Genomic DNA, 15,838 nt, shown 5'->3' with positions numbered 1-15,838 from the left:
TCAGGAAGTGCTCTTTAGTGTTCAATGGGGCATAAATCTGTCATTTTCAATGGTAAAATCAATCTATAACTTCTCATAAAGCATGAAGTAACCCTATAAAATATATGCTGCTTCCCCCTAGTTGTACATGCAAAAATTTTCAGAAAGCCAAGTCAAATCAATATTTACTAATTATAATTAGTATTTTAAATGTAATTTATAAATAAATAAGCTAGTATTTTAATCAGCTCAGGCTGCTATAACAAAATACCATGGACTGGGTGGCTTAAAACAACAGAAATTTATTTTCTTACATTTCTGGGTGCTGGGAAATTCCAGATCAAGGTGTCAGCAGATTCGTTCCTGGTAAGAGCCCTCTTCTTGGCTTACAGATGGCTTCCTTCTCACTATGTCCTCAACTGGCAGAGAGAGAGAAGCTCTGGTCTCTCTTCCTGTTCGTATAATGACACTAATCCAATCAAAGAGTCTCCACTTTCATGAGTTTATCGAAACCTTCCCAAAAGCTCCACCTCCAAATACCATCACATGTGAATTAGGGCTTCAACATATGAATTCTGGGGGGACACAAATGTTCAGTATATAGCAGCTAGATTGCAGGCTGTAAATTCCAGCTTTTGACGAAGCTTTTGAATTTACTCCCAGTTGACCAAAGTAATTTAAGTCCCTTAACTTCACTTTGCATTTGTTTTAACAATATATTAAATTAGAACATTGGTAAATGTACTTTAATAACAAATGTCTAATTTTTTATTCAACTATCAGATTTCCAAATGAAATAAATGATCTATTTACATGCATCGCTAGACCATCTGGTTCCATGTGAGGACCCAACACAGAATCAGCTAATTGTCACCCATGTTTATTCATCACGCTTAGCTCGTTTCTTATAAATAATGAAAATCTAGGACCTTTAGTAAACAAAAAATTTTCACCACTAGTTGAAAGATTGACCTCCTTAACTATGTAATAGAACAGGACAAAAGAGCCCAGCAAAACATGTACCTAAGAAAATTAATTGCTAGTCAACTTCATTGTGTCATTCCAATTTTACAGAGAGGGAAAAAAGGGGCAGGGGCAAGGTATGAATTTTAAAGGACCTGATGGAATTAGAACCAGAGGTCAGTATTCCAAAGATTTGAACTTGTTGTTTAGTCAGTTAAATTCAATCTTTCAAGGGCATCTTTGAAATTCTTTCTTCTGGATTATTTCCCTGACCATCTTAGAATCCAGGATGACCCGCAACATTTACATACACCAGGATTGCTGAGCTCACACTTAAGCAACTAATAGGCTGATGAGGAGGAAAAGGTACAAAAAATCCAGAACAACAAATAATTTTTAAAATGTGATCTTTGTTTGAATTAAAATTATAGGCAGAAAACCCCCAAAAGTCTAATGTATTACAAAAACATTATAACTCATCTTTTAGAAAAGATCAATGTGAAAAAGTATGTGGTGATTCTCTTAATTTAATGATTATGCGGCAGGCAGTCTTGAAAGCTACCTCCTACTCAATTTTCACCTTAAACATGACTTTTCCTAATCCCCTGGACTGGGTTAGTTCTCCTTTTTAGACATACCACAACACCTTCCACTGATTCTTTGTATAATTATTTATAGTCACATGCTTTGTGATTCTACTGTAAGTGCCAAGAGGAGCAGTGACCTCTGTTGTTTTCTCAGCAGATAAATGGTTCTTAGTAATTATTTGTTAAATAAAAGAACAGGACAGACATGGCGCGCCTTTCTGGAGCACACGTTGTACTCAATGATTTGGGGTGTTTTTAAATTAAAACAGGCATAGTTGTATCATGAAATGAAGGGCAAAATTCAAGATAGAATTGAAAACTTCTCCGTGAGAACGTTCACTTTCCTCTGCCATTAATGCTATTTCAGAGGAATGTTTAACGACGTGGTGAGTTTGAGTGTGATGCTCCAAAGATCAGGTAATCGAAGCTAACAAAGTTCAGTCATTTCATTAGGAAAGGAGAAGGGACATCTTCCCTTTCATGGAGAAAACAGGAAGAGTCAGAGTAATGAACTGTAGAGTGTGCCTTAAATGAGTTATTTTAATGCCTCAAATTTTCCAACTGTAAAATGAAAATGGCCCATGAATCTCTAAAATTCTGTTGTGCATAAATTCTTGGGTTTTTTTGGCCTACCATCATTCTTATACCCACAAAAAGGAAAAAGGTAGGAAGCAAAAGTCATATTTCTTTTTCCTTCTTAAGCTTCTAAGTGTTGCATTCATCTTTTAAATGACATCTGTAAACACTATGTAGTTGTTTTTGCCCCTTTTTATGAACTTGTAGACCCATTCATAGATCTAAAAGAGAAGGGATAGTAGAACCAGTATCAAACCACAGAAGCACATTAGTGTGGATCAGCCACTCACTGGTTATCAGCTGAGTTGTTACATATTTCATCATTACAACTAGATGTAATGGAAAATATTAATTTGAAATGCTACATTTAAAGAGGGAAGGTCTATTTTATAGCATCCCTTTCCTATCCCATCCTTTTACCCTCTTTTTCTTTCTGTGGGCTTGACAATTTATCTTCATGTGAAAAAGTTTCGCTAGACTGTGTACATAGTAACTACTATACCATTAATACAATCCCTCAGGGGTAGTTAGATAAAACAGTTGCTATGCCTCTGTACCAAGCAAAGATGGTCTGAATACAAATAGAAGGGAATAAGTCAATGTCAGTGTGGTGCCAAGTGCTGATAAAAAAATAAGTGGTTGATATTGCAAGCAAAGGAAAGTAATATAAAACACCAATTATACTTTTCCAAGTCTGTGCCTATTGCCTAGTGATTGCTTGATTCAGTCAAACTCTACAGAAAGAAGTACTTGTTTTGTTCTATTATATGGTGTCATAACCGAATGCATTTAATACATATCGGCCACAAATATGCCTTTAAGACATCAGTGCTGTGCTCTTATGTTGTGCTCTTTGTTAATAATGATGAAAATGCCTGCCAACAGCTGCTATGATATACCCCATACACAACCTAAAGACTGGCAAAATAAGAAATTTAAATCAGGATTCCTAATTCAAAACTCAGACAATTTGAAGTGTTTGTAAGTCTATTAGAAATGGGAACTCTAGTACACTGCTGGTGGGAGTGTATAATGGTACAATCACTTGGGAGAGCAATTTGGCAATTACCCAGTAAGGTTGAAAATGCAAACGCCTACAATGCAGCAATTTCACTTCTAGGTGTATACCCTAGAAAAACACCCATACATGTACACAAGAACTCATGTCTGTAATAGAAAGAATAGGGGTGGGGAGCAGTAAATGTCATTGATAAAGCAGTGCATAAACTCTGGTATAGTTAAATGATGGAATACAGTATAGCAGTTAGCATAAATAGATCTTCCTGTACTAAGCTGGACAGATACCACATTAAGTTAAAAAATGAAAGTAATAGAATACACAATGTAAAATAGACCATTTTTGTAAAATTTAAAATCACAAACAATAGTAATATAATATTTGGTTTCTGGCTCCCTAGTAAAATATAAAAACGTGAATTAGAAGGATACCCACAAAGTTTCAAAAAGAAGCTGTTTCTGGAGAGGCGGAGAAGGAAGGAAGGGTGTGGAATCGTGGAAGGATACAACATACTTCAGCTTGCCCTGTATTGCTTTATTTTTCCTTTATTAAACACAATTTTAGAAGCACATATGGCTAAATGTTACTATTAGTTAATTCTGGTTTGAGGACACAGGGGTGTTTTTATACCATGTGCTTTTCTGTATTAATTAATTGCTTTTCCAATTAAAAAAACAAAACTTCAGTCACTTTTGGTCACTCGGTACAACTGGAATACTGTATTTCTTGAATTTAAGGAACCAAGACTCTATATTTAAATTGTTTAATACACTGTATTTTATTCATTTACAGTGTTTATCCTAGTTCATGAGTAAACTAGGAGCTTTGGGAAGCTTTCTATGGAATTTCAGTTTAATTAATTCTCACTTATACGCGTGGTAGATGTAGGCAAACTAAAGTTTTAAACATCTGTTTATACAAGGTATACAAGCCAGAAAGCATTTTCTTTGGTTTGTCCATGTTTTCCTTTTCCAATGTGAATATTAGCATCAGTTTACAGGTTTTTTCCCACTGAGAGATTCAGAGTTAATGTTGCTATGTAAATGTCACATGAATTCCATTTTGGAACAATTTATGTAGCCACACAAAGTGCGGAAATGAGAGAATTTTAGTCCAGAGGGTCTCATCTAAGTATAAACAATAAGAAAATCACTTTTCATGCTGTGGAGTTTTAACTCTCTCTCTTTCTCATGTGTCAGACATGTGTAAATTGTCTTGTCTGAGCCCCAGAACTGATATGGACAGTTACCTGGACCCTGCAAAGAGCTAGAAGAGGACATGGGGAAGGGAAGGAGGAGGAATAAGCTTTGACCTTAGACAGACTTGGGTTCAAAGTCTGGCTCTGTCACTGTCATTTACTCCTTGTGTGACTTTAAGTGGACTTACTGAAGTCCAGCTGTGCATCAGGGATAATAAGAGCGACCCCTCAAGGATTGGCTGAGGACTAAAATGAGATCCTGTGCCCACAGTTCATGCAGAGCTGAGACATGGCACACACGACGGGTCGTTGCCGTTATAGTTATTGCTGTCATCACCACAATCTAAAGGGCCTAAATCCCTGCTGCCTTTTAGCTGATGCAAAACCATTTCTACTTAGAATAGAATTCAACAAGTTTGTGCTTCTTGGATACGCCTGCTGCTGCCTATAAGGGAAAAAGGGCAAAGAGAGTTGTAGCCTTTGCAGAGAATATTAGGGGATGAGTCTTACCAGGATTGTTATTTTTTCTTTCTCTTTAAAAAATTTTGTTTAGTTTGTTTGCCTCTTTTCTTGTACATTTTTAAAGTTTTTTGGGGGGGTGGGGGGTTATGTTTTAAGAAGCAAAAAAAAGACGTGTTACCAATTGATTTCCCCTTCATTTCTCTCTGCCCACCCAGTTCATCCTCCTGACTCTCTCCTTCTAATAAATTTATCCCATATTTCAATACAAAAGACCATTTCTTTCATTCACTGCTATTGAAAAGCAGTCTGATAGACTATTCCCTCTTTAGATGTGTACTGATAATGGCTTAAGCTCATTCTCTTTCCCAGAATAAGGAAAACAATTGTAGTATGTAGTATGTACATAGTATGTAGAAAGTGCAATCTTCCCCCCAATTTTTTTTTTTTTTTTTTTTTTTTGTTTCTTTTTGCGGTATGCGGGCCTCTCACTGTTGTGGCCTCTCCCGTTGCGGAGCACAGGCTCCGGACGCGCAGGCCCAGCAGCCATGGCTCACGGGCCCAGCTGCTCCGCGGCATATGGGATCCTCCCAGGCCGGGGCACGAACCCGTATCCCCTGCATCGGCAGGCGGACTCTTAACCACTGCGCCACCAGGGAGGCCCCCCCCCAATTTTTTTAATAGTGAAAGTTCTCAAAAAGTCTTCATGAATTTCTAATCCTGGAATTTCAGTATTGTGACAAGATGGAAAAATAGCTACTTTTGTGCCCAAAGCCCTAATAACCCACCATTCAGATGATGCCATGTAGATGCCAAACTCTTCTGTCTGCTTTAAGATTGACCTTGATTCTTGTTTCGACCCAGGATGACATGCAAGTCATCACCTGTCCTTCTCAAGGCAAAAGCAGACCTCACTAATTGACCACAGCACTCTTTCTGGCAGAACCTGGTTGTGACCAACAATCCTTCCTGACATAGCACTCCAGGTAACAATTAGCAATCTTAGCTGATGAGGAAAATGAAACCTGTTTGCCCTCACTGACATGAAATATATTTGTTGTTTTTCCAGTTGTAGAAAAGGGAAATGAAAGGTGACTCATTTAAAGAAGAATTAGAAAAAAAAAAAAATAGGGAATTCCCCGGTGGTCCAGTGGTTAGAACTCTGTGCTTTCACTGCCGAGGGCCTGGGTTCGATCCCTGATCAAGAAACTAAGACCCCACGAGCTGCGTGGCATGGCCAAAAAGAAACAGAAGGGAAATTATGGGTTCTGCTTTGGTTTTATCCAGTACCCCCAAACATTCAGGATTGCAGAAGGAGCTTAAATGTGAAATGAAATAATATAATCATACACAAGTTTATATATATATACACACATACATACATACACACACACATTATATATATAATGATGGAATGGCTGTTTAATGATTAGGGTAGTAAGAAGGAGGATTATCTTTGTTTAAAAAAATAACAGAAAATGATAAAACCATTTGCCTTTCCCAATAAGCTCCTATTATGTTTTAGGTTTATTTTAAGCTAGAAATAGAAAACTATTCCTAACATGATGCCATGCTGCATTTATTTCTGGCCTCGTCAATTGGTCAATCAGGTGACACTCTCTGGATGCCTTCCTGGACAGAATGAAACTGTGGAGTAGGGTTAGAGCACAGCAAGGCAGATTTACACATGGTTGAATGATATTAAACCTTCATGGTGATTGCATATGTAAGATGAGGACCAAAGAAGGAATCCAAGATGCTCTTGAAGTTTTGAGTCCGGGTACGTTGGGAAAACAGTGGATTCTGATAGACACAGGAAGTCAGGAGGAGAAAATAGCAGTTCTAGTGGAGAGAAGAAGAGTTTATATTTAGACTTGTTTGACTTAAGGGACTTCAAATGGAGACCCTCTTGTGAGAATTTGGTGTTACAGGCCTGGCCTTTGAAAACCTAGCGATAAGGATTTTGAAATCGTTGTCCTTGAGCAGATGGGGGGAAGAAATGTTGACCCATTTCAACTTCATTTGTTACCTGAAAGATCTTTTGAAGGGTGCCAGAAATTGAGAAAAGGCAGATCTGACCCTGTGCTGAGTCACTGGGATTCTGAAGAAATATGAGAGTGGCTGCTACAGAGTTTCCTTATGAGGAAGGGGAGGCAAGTTACAAATGGGAATCTGGTTGTAAGGTGATGTCATAAGCTTGTGTATATAGATGTTTACAACAGATTGAAAAAATAGATGTTTATTTTTAGAGTGGGAGGGGGAAATGATTATGGGGGGGCTCCTAAGGAACTGCCACTTTCGTATGCTTTGATCGAGTAGAAAGGAGGTCCTTTTAAACAGTTCAAACTACTCAGGCTCCACTAGAATTATAAACATTTCTGTGTAAAAACATAAAATTAACAAGTCACTGAAAGAAATTATCAGAGCATAACGATATTAGATAATATGTGAAATATTCGATAAGAACAGTTGAAAATTTCCTTGAATTTTTCAGTTATGTTGACACTCCTCTTAGTTGGGAAATAGAGATGTGTTTATTTTAAAGGAAAGGTGACATACCTTGATCAGTGTTCTTTGGAGGCTCTAATATTTACCGAGGACAGTTAGCAGAAATGGCAATGAAGACTCATATAGGTCTGTGAGATTCATTCTAAGCCCGGTGAGAATTGTTCTGTTCTAAACCAGGTGATCCCAGCACAATGCAAATCATTGACCCTCTTAAGCTGTATGGGATTTGAATGTTGAAGAGATGCTCGTTCAGTGATGACTCATGCTCAGTGCAGAAGATATTAAATGGACTTTCCTCTTGAACATTTTAGATACCAGCTCCAATTATACCAGTCACAAGGTGATTTCAATTAACTCAATCTATGGTGAAATACATTTTGACTTGTGACCCAGAGTGTGTCCATGCCTGTGCACACCCACACATAAATTGTAACCAAAGTTTTATGAAGCAGTTAACTTCACCATATGTGTTGCACTTTCATGTGTTCTATCCTCTTTCCTTTTCTTAAATTTGTCATGATGCTCGAAATTGTTTTCATGACCCACAAATAAATCATGACACAGAGTTTGTAAAATATGGAGCTGCACAGTCATATCTCTTATATATAGTCTTTTTCAATCTCCTTTTTTGTTAGTCTTATGTACTCTCAGAACTAATAGCCAGTGCTGTTTCTTAGTCTCAGCATGTGAGAAGCTATATTATCCCCACAACTGTAATGATTGATTGTACTAAGTAGATATTAGCTTGACAATAGTTGTCTTAGATTTATTTGCATTTTTTCTTTTTATTTAACGTGATATCCTTACCACACTGGAATTAGAGCAAAAAAGATGAGAAAATGGGGTAAACCTGTTGATCTACAGGTGATTTAGTGATTACTGTGATTTAGTGATTACTAAAACAATTAAAATGGTAAATGCACTCTGATCCCATACCCTAATCACCTGCCCTGATTTCATGCCCACGACCCAGACCTGGCACCAAGCACAGTCTACCTCTTTTGTTAGCCATTGGTTCAGAAATAGCCTCTTAGCCCAGTCAAGTTAATTAGACCCCGTTAGGGGACCTTTATTAGAGTCATGAGGAAGGAGAAGTTCTCTTTCCATCTAAGATTACCTAAACATGAGATAGAAGTCAGGACCTACTGCAGCCGTTTTTACCACCAAGAGGGAAAAACCTGCCTAAAGATGGAAGCAGCATAAAAGCAAACAGGGCCAAGAGTTGGAAAACCTCAGGATGAGTCCTAAGTACAGCACTGGAGTCCCCATTTCTGGTTGTACCTGAAGCTTGCAAAGTCTCAGTGAGTGCCATTTATAATCAAGTGTTCTGATTAAGTAGAACAAGAGCACTGAAGAAAAATTGATATGTATATTTGAGTGGTGGCATTATAGGTGATTTTATACTTTCTGTTTTTTTTTAAAATAATGTAGATGTATTGCTTTTCAATAAGAGGGTTAAAATTACAAGGTAGCATTCCTCCAAATGCTTTTTGGAAAGTTGGACAACTGAGTCAATCTTATTTGGAGAAAATATTCAAGATACACCCAAATTCTGTATTTATAAAATGCTGAAATGATCTAATTTAATCATTTGATCATGCAGATTTTTCCTCCTGAGTTCCATTACCCTCACTGTTTCTATGAACTAAAATCAACAAATATGGGAACTTTTGTTATCTTCCAGCATGCATTTTCCAGAGAACACTTTCCTGAATGTTGTGGAGGAATGCAAATAAAAGCACTAAGAGGAATTATTAATGTCTTCAGTACACAGAAACTTGGGGGTAAATGTCTTAAGTCAGACTTGATCCCAGAAATACAGAGGGAGTGCATTCTGCAGTAACTCCAGGTTTGCCCCCACTGGAGGAGCATGGGGTAGAGAGGGAGTGGAGGGGAAGGACAACAGTCAGTGTTGGCATAGTCATTTTCATGTGATTGAATCACATATGTTTTCAACTTTTTATTTTGAGATAATTATAGATTCCCATGCAATAAATAATACAGTGATCACCTGTCCCCTTGTGTAGTCTCCCTCAATAGTAACTCTTGCTTAATTACCCAATATCACAACTAGGAAATTAACGTCCATCAACCTCATTTTGATTTGCCAGTTTCACATGCACGTGTGTGTGTGTGTGTGTGTGTGTGTGTGTATTCTGTGTAGTTTCATCACGTGTGTAGATGCTTGTGACCACCACTACAATCAAGATACGGAAGTGTTCCATCACCACAAGGATCCTTTTTATAACCACACCCACCTACCACACATCCCCTGACCCATGGCAACTACTAATCTGTTCTCTTTCTCGATAATTTTGTCATCTGAAGCATATTTTTCGTACCCATATCTCAAATTCTAGAAATATCTAGAATACTTGAATGTGAGACTTAGGAGGACCCTTACATCCCTGTAGTTCACCCTCTCTTAGAGAAATCTTTTGACAACCATCTCTTCAGCCTTTCTATTAATGGGGAGGTGGTGGGTTTCGTAATAGAGAGGAGTGTAGTAAGTCATATTGCTGCTCTTCTGTGTTCTAACTGCAGGATTTCTGACCTTCAGCTGCCTTATATGTAAAATGAGGTTAATATTTGTACTTGTAGAGCAGTTTAAAGTTTAATTGAAACAATGCAGGTCAAATGCAGCATCCAGCTAGTTAAAAAGGGAGAACTCACTACCACATCACCTCAGACCATTTATCTCACAACCAGACATCCAGAATTTCTTGGACTCCTTCTCTCCCAGACTCTACTCGCTGGCCTTAATTTAATTTTTAAGTACTACAGAATAAATTGGATCTGTGTTCCTACTGACAGCATTTTAGCTCCATGAAGCCAACTCCTATGCTTGTCTCTTCTCCAGGCTCCACTTTCTTTAACTGATCCCCATATGGTTCCTTGAGGACAGAACTGGCTCTGTTTACCATCATGTCTTCATCTCCTAAAACAGTACCTTGCTCACAGTCCATGCTCAAAAATATTTTAATGGACGGCATGCTTTATGTTCATGATTGCTGTGTTCCAGACACACTTCATTTGGCCGATTTCCCTTTTTTAAAAAAAATGGCACCTCAAAATGGCATTTATTAATCTTCCTGTATAGAAAAAAAGGTCACACAAAAAAATTTCATTTCTGAGATCCAACAACAAATAGCAACGTATAGTTTTATTTTGAACATAAGAAAAAGAAACAGACTTATATACAAACTTCTGGAACTGAAGTTACTTCATAATAGAGGAAATCCTATATTTCTGGTTAGTTTTCTAATCATGCTTATTAAGCCTCAGCTAGCTTTTTTGGCTGGCTGGTTATTCAGCTAAACCACTAGACTTTTGCATAGGAGTAGCCAGCATAGCATCAAATGTTTCTTCCATGTTGGTTAAAATTAAATCCAAAAATCAGTGTCCCTTCTTGCTTCCTCTACTTTTTCAGAAAAGAAATGATCATCAAACCAAGTCCAGGACTATCAGATGATCTACTTTCAAATAAATGAGACTCCCAGCTTAAGCTTGGAAAATTGATTCCATCTCTTATTCCCCATCTCCACTACCATTTCCCTAGTGCAGGTCATTATCATCTCACCTGAAAAATTGGCAACAGCCCCCTAATTTTCTCCAGGTTCCTGTTCTTGCCCAACTCTTACTGCAGCTGGCATGGTCTTACAGAAGCAACAATCCCATCCTGTCCTTTCTTCCTAGCCTGATCTCTGTCATCCTCATCACCCCTCATTTACCATGCTCCATCATTTAAGCATCTTCTAATGCCTTAATGACTTTGTGTTCTTTATTACTCCTTGATTTTTGAGGCTGTATCCTCTGCCTGGAACAATTTTCATCCAGCTATAACTTGTCCCTCACTTAGACGTCTCTGGCCCACAGGGTCTTCCCTGACCCCAAGTCAAGGCCAGATAGCTCTTTTCAGGGCCCCTGGACTTCCCCCATTACAGCACTCATCACACTGCATTATAATCCCTTATTTCCTCCCTGAAGTCAGGGTAAGACGGAGGGTAGGAAGAAACTATATTTGCATATATGTTATATACTGTAGCATGGGGGTTATAAGAAGGCTTCATCTTTGAAAATTGAAGGAACGAATTGTTAAAATATGCAGGTTGTCATTTTTATATGGTGAGTAATTAAGATGGGGGGGGACAGAATGGTGTAATTCTATAATAGTCTAAATGGAAATGTTCCCATTATGAGTATTTTTCATAAGCATACATTATGCTTCAAATTTTAGTTCCCAAACAAGTTTTAAGAATCCTTTCTGTCACAGAAACGTTTTGAATATAGGACAAACAAATTTTGCATTCCCTGTGGGCTTTCCTTATATGGAGTAAGAGCTATACATTACCTGCCCTCCTTCCACTCCAGTTATAGACTTTCTGCTAGACAGCTGGATGTTTGAAATCTCTCCTCCTATGTCACGAGGATCCAAGGAGTCTGAGTTTGTGATTAGCAAGAGGAATTGTGCCTTAAAACATACATCATTCCCAAATGGAACTGGAACATTAAATGTTTCATTTATTTTGTAGTAAAACAATATTTTTCAATAAGGAACAGTTGCCATCCAACTCATTCTGTGTCTCTATTTATATTTTCCTTGAAAAGAACGCTTTTGTTTTCATTTTGATTACTTTTCTTTGATGGTGTGCCCAGTACCACAAGGTGAAATTAGAAACTTTAAAGTCTCATTTCAGCTTATATTATAGCAAAATTTCATGTTCACTTAGAAATGAGTTGAAATGCCTTATCTCCATATTAGGGATCTTATTTTGTCCTGAATAAAGAACTTCAGTGAAAAGGAGTCCCAACAATTTCTTATTTCTGTTATCTCTGGAAGTTTATGGAGCAAATGATAGAAAATTTACAGATACATTTGCATGCATGTGCAAGTGCGCACACACACAAGAATATTTATTGCGGCATTATTTGAAATGGCAAAGAACTGAAAACCAAAATGCCCACTTAAAAAATGGTTGAATATATTATAGCACATCTATACTATAGACTATTAATAGTAGCCATTAAATCAAGTTCGACTCATATCCACAATTCATGATTTATTGTTAAGTGAAAAAATAACTCTTCAGAATCATGTGTATAATACAGTTCCTTCTGAGGGCAGCATGGGAAGTTGAGGGAAATTCTTCTGTGTCTATGGAGAAAGAGAGAGAGAGAGAGAGAGAGAGAGAGAGAGGGAGAGAGATGTGTATATAGTTTTGAGGATATTGATAAAAGACTGGAATATCCTAAGCTATTAACATTGGTTATTCAGAAGGTAGGATCGAAGGAGGGATGTTTATATATGTTTAAACCATTTCATTTCTTACAAATAATATGATTTCTTTTTGAACTAAAAAAACTAATGAAAATTCCTGACAGAAAATAAATGATCAAAAAAGAAGAGTAAAATGAAGAGAAGCCATGATAAATCAGGGCTATCCATCTGTTATTCTGCACTCTTATCAGTAGGAGAAAGGAGAGCCTGTGGTGCATACCAGGGGAAGATACGTAAGACAGAGGCAATGAGAGGGTAGGAAAAGCTAAGGGGAGAGGGAAGATGTGAAAGAGAATATTAAAGAATAATAAAGATTTCTCCAAGGTTTACTGTCTGCTGAGAATGCCAGCCCTACATTTAATTAACATGTGCTGAGCACATACTTGGTACAAGGCGCTATGGAGTGCTGGGGACAAACACATAGCACCCCTCCCTCCCCCCAAGTCTGTAAATGATAATGAGGAGATAGGGCTCTGAATGGGATGGGGGCACTGGTCCAAATTGTCGTGGGAGCTAGGAAGCATTCAAGAACAATTTCATTGTGGGCGAAGGAAGAAAAGAAGAAGGAGAAATCTATATTGAGTAAACTGCCAAGACTTTTCCTAGTTTTTACTAGGATTTTTTTATCTGGAAGATTTATTGTCAACCTCCTTTCTGAGCAGATAACATGTTACCCTAAGTCAGACTGTAGGGATGCCACTAGAAGAAAAAGTTGACATAGTCATTACACAATAAGTTTAAGAAACATGCTTTTAAAAAATATATATAGAGGGCTTCCCTGGTGGCGCAGTGGTTGGGAGTCCGCCTGCCGATGCAGGGGACGCGGGTTCATGCCCCGGTCTGCGAGGATCCCACATGCCGCGGAGCGGCTGAGCCCGTGGGCCATGGCCGCTGAGCCTGCGCGTCCGGAGCCACGGGAGAGGCCACAACAGTGAGAAGCCCACATACCGCAAAAAAAAAAAAAAAAAAATATATATATATATATATATATATATATATATATATATATATAGAGAGAGAGAGAGAGAGAGAGAGAGAGAGAGAAACCTTGATAATTGTAAAAACATAAAATAGGGCCATTTGTTGTCCTGGTAACATTCTGTATTTTAACCAGGGTAGTGAATACATGGGTGCTTCTTGTATTATTATTTCTAAAACTATGCATACACATTGCAAATATTCTTTGTCGCATCATGCATATGAAAAAAGAAACAACAAAAAAGTGAATTATTTTTGAGAAGTTAACCTTTCTGTAACATACCAGTTTATCTTGTATATCAAACCTTCTTGATGACATCTGGGTAAGAATGTTAATTTTTTCTCCCTTTCTTCCCCACCAAATATGCTATTTCTACCCACAATAATTCATTTAAACAACAAAGCATGATTTTTAATGAAGTCTCCTGGAAATTTTAAACAAAAAGCAAACATTTAACATTAAAATGAGTCGACATCATGAACCCTCTGATATTTATGGATTAAGAATATTTTGCTTGAACTTAGGCAATGACAAGATAAATGGTGAATATTCTAACAATGTCAAAATGTTGTGAATATGCAGCAGCTGAAAAAGTCCTAAGTGCTTCTGGTTTCTTTTGGAGTGGGGAAGGGGTGTCAAAGAAATTTTCCTGGAATGAGTGACCAACTTCTCCTTGAAGGTGTTGAATGCTGGCCCCACAAAATACACAAAACACAACTTGTTGACAAAGCGGAGTTTATTGCTTGGTGCAATGAGAGAAAACACCCCTCAACAGAACTTTAATAGCATCTCAGAGGGAGATGGACCAAGATGAGATATTTACTGAGATTTTCAAGTCTGGGTGAAGGTAGGTGTTCCAAAACAGGGAGGATTGGGTGTGTAGCACGTTTTGGAAGAAACAGCAGGGTGAAAAATTTGAGACAAGGATTTCAAAGAGTCTTTGGGATGTAAGTTGTTGTTTGATGCTTTCTGTTCAAAAATGGATCAGTCTTTCAATTCTTGGTGTGAACAACAAAGTGTGTTGCAACTTTTTCTTCTGGGAAAGAGTCTTGTGGAATAGTAAAACTATGTTGATGAAGACAGTGGAATAGTAAAGTCAGGTTAATCATTATAGATAGTAAACTGTGTGGATGATTTCCAGCCTTAGTGAATAGAGAGAGGCAGCAGGAAAGAGGCAACCATCATTGCACCCACACATCTAAATACTTGACATCATGTAGCCAGGCCTTAGTAGCTTCCTCCTAGAGGAGGTTGAAAGTGATCTGTTATTGGTAGTCATTGGGTGTTTGTGATTTGATTCCTTCTCTGGGGCTTAGTCTGGTCCTTGTTTTGGTAATTCAAGGGCTATGCTAAATCATCTTCTTGGTGCTTTCATTCTCGTGAGTATAGACAGGTGGGAGATGGTAGAGGATAAAAGCAAGGAGTCTAGAGTCAGATGTTGGTTCAAAGCTCATCTCTACCACTTAGTAGCTGTGGGACTTAGGTCAATTGCTTAACTTCCCAGTAGGCATAAGAATACAGCCAACCCTGTTGAGGTAACTAAAACACATTAACTCATAATAATTGCTCATATGTTTGCAGTGGTGGTTGTTGTCATTGTTATTATTCTCACTTTGTGGGGTCAGAGGTTTCCTTCAGATGTGGACCACTTAAAATATTTTAGGCTAGAGTCAGAGAGTTTTTACCTATATATCAATAATTGATATGGGTTGAACCAGTATGTATTCCTGTATGTTAAGTTCAAACAGAAAAATAACCAAGCATATAACTAAGAACTCCTGGTGTTTAAAGTTATTAAGGTAAACATAATGGAAAAAAATATTAGGTCATTAGTTTAAATTTTTTAATGATATAAAACAATCATAAAATAATTCTAAGAAAGATTTTCTTAGCCTTTATAACTTACATGCAGGTGTTCGATTGCTGTGTATTGAAACTGTGAGTTTATTAACTGGTCTGGTTTTTCTTTTTTTCTGTCAAGAAAATAAGGTGGATTCTGTATAATCTTAACCAATCAGATTTAGGGCTGTAGAATTTGGTCACTTCACCAAATTCCTTCCTCGTTTTGCACCCACCACTCTTCAAGGTCCAGCTGGCAATTGCATCTTTGTTTGTTGACTTGTGGCATCCCTGGACCTTTTTTTACTTCTCCAGAAGTGGCTGAGAGCAGCATAAGGTACTCGGCTGTTGGCTTGGCATTGCAGAAAAGGCATCATGGCCTGGCTTGCCTTCTGAATGTCAGTCTGCACAGGATAGCAGTGGAAAATCAGAATGAGGGTTAAAATTGAAAAGT

The sequence above is a fragment of the Mesoplodon densirostris genome, chromosome 3 (assembly GCF_025265405.1).
Source record: "Mesoplodon densirostris isolate mMesDen1 chromosome 3, mMesDen1 primary haplotype, whole genome shotgun sequence".
In the NCBI taxonomy this organism is placed as follows: domain Eukaryota; kingdom Metazoa; phylum Chordata; class Mammalia; order Artiodactyla; family Ziphiidae; genus Mesoplodon; species Mesoplodon densirostris.
The sequence above is the reverse complement of the archived record's forward strand: the minus strand, read 5'-3'. Positions refer to the sequence as shown.